Below are 2,525 nucleotides of genomic sequence, written 5' to 3' on the forward strand. Positions count from 1 at the left end.
TATTTAAATTTCTGGCATGAATAATTATCTATTTAATCATGCTATATACTTTATTGTAAGGATATCTGAATTGATTAAGATATATATTATATTAAATTGCAATATGCTCTGCCCCTATTGTTGTTGTGGGGGTATAAATTCAATAGCAAAATTAAGATTAAAATGGTCTATTATGTGATATTACTGTGTGAATAATTAAGACTAATGTATTATATTAATTACAATGCTAATATCACCACAAAATTTAGGTGTTTATTGATTGGAAATTAAAAAAAAATTGAATAAAATTATAAAAAAATAGAATAAAATAAAAAACATATTTATTTAATTATTTGTTTCTAAAATTCTCAGTTATCACTTTTAAAACGATTTTAATTTCAAAAATTCTAGTTTTGGTTTTAACATTTTGAATTTTTATAACTCTTTTTTTATGGTTATTTTTTTTCTATTATTAATTTTTTAATTTATTTTCCGTGCTCATGTATTATCGCTAGGTTTTCTATTTTCTAACCAATTTATCCAAACATCTTAAAAAGGTGAAGATACATGTTAGTATGTTGATTAATTTTTTTAAAAAAATAAAATTTTATTAATTATTTTTATTAAAGAAATAACATAATTTTTTAATATGAATATTAGAATAAGAAGATGAGATCTCTCAAATTTAATTAAAAAAATAAAAAACAGTAAAAAATTAAAAAAATAAAAAAAGGAAATAAAAGTATTAAACAAGTGTATTTAATTGGTTAGAAATATTTTGTTTAGTATTAAGTACGTGTTCACTGAATTAAAAAAATTATAATAAATGATAGATTAACTTTTACTATTTTCTAATCTTATTTTTTAATGATAGATTTATATAAATACAATTAATTATCTTAAAATAATAATTTATTTCATGTTTAATATTGTATAAAAATAAATTGTTAACTTAATAAAATACTTAAATAACTAAAATTATATATACTGTATAAAAATAAATTGTTTACTTAATAAAAAAATTAAATAACTAAAATTATATATTTAATAAAAAATAGAATATTATATTAAAAATATTAAAAATATATTTTAAACATAGATCAATTAAATATATTTTTATTATTTTCAATGTTTAAAAAATAAATTTTCTTTTTATAAATTAATTATATTTCTTAAAAAGTAAAAAATTAAAAACAAAAATATAAAGACAAATAAAAAATATTTTTTAAAATCAATTGGTACTTCAACTTATTATCGTAGAATAATTCATGTAACATACAACCGATCTCTATTTATCATCATCATTAGAATAAATAATTAGTTAATTAAATGTTAACTATAAAACCATGATTATCACGTATCTTTTGATTGAAAAGGGCATATAACCTATTATACTTTTTGTAAATTTATCGTTACCACGTGGATGAAGCTACTAACACACTTGGCTAGAGTGTATTTTGACTTTTGTTTACTTATTTTTTTTAGCAATTAGAGGACGCTTCACGCTTTGACTTTTAAAGATCCTAGTTTAATTAATTAATAATGGATATATTTAGAAAGTCATATTTATTAATAAGTTTTAACATGAAATACTACTAAAATTTAATCATATCATATTATATATATTAAATCTATCAAAATATCTCTAAAAATAAAGGTTAGAATCCAATAAAAAATAGTCAACAACCTTCTTTTGCCAATAGAAAAAATTAAGAATATATATAAGAGAAATGAAATAGAAGAAGTTGTAGGGCTGAATAGAAATTATTTAGTCAGACTCAAATGTTGGTCAAAATAATCACAAAAAATGTTGGTCAAAATTAAGTTTATCTAATTTAAGGTATATAATATTAATTTAATTTTAATATTACTAAGAACTTGATTGGTACCAATATTAATAAGTTGGTGGACATCTCCATTTCTTAAGTTGCTTGTATGTAGGTAAAATGATGAACACAAAGAATGAAAAACAATTTAATAATGAATTAATAGTAATTCAGTTTCTAGACTTTTCACCAGTCCATTGGAAAATGAAGAAAATTATGTCCTAAAGTCCTAGTTACGTTTTATAAAGACACACATATACATATATAAGAAGCTCAGAATTCATAAAGTCTTAATAGAAAAAAACATCTAAAAACTAAGAGACAAAAAAATACTTAATGATGTGTATGGCCATAACACAAATGATAAAAAAAAAATTTTTCAACACATATAGAATAATGTATCAAGGTAGTTGTTGCATGTGAAGAGAATTTTAATTTTATAATTTGATAAATATATTTAAAAAAATATAATAATATCATAATAAATTAGTTAAATAAAAATGAGAATTTAGTCANTGACAATTTCTTGGCCCCTAGACCAAACCTTCTCTCCATTCATGAGAATTGTGTGGTGTATATTTTTCTACATAAAAATGAAAGTCAACCCAATATGTGGTAGCTAGCTTGCTTGAAAAAATGAGCTACTGAACTAACAAAAGACCAATCATAGAACACCAAAACAGCTCCATGTGGCTCATGAACTCGATAATAAAATTATTA

The sequence above is a fragment of the Arachis duranensis genome, chromosome 5, assembly GCF_000817695.3.
Source record: "Arachis duranensis cultivar V14167 chromosome 5, aradu.V14167.gnm2.J7QH, whole genome shotgun sequence".
NCBI lineage: Eukaryota > Viridiplantae > Streptophyta > Magnoliopsida > Fabales > Fabaceae > Arachis > Arachis duranensis.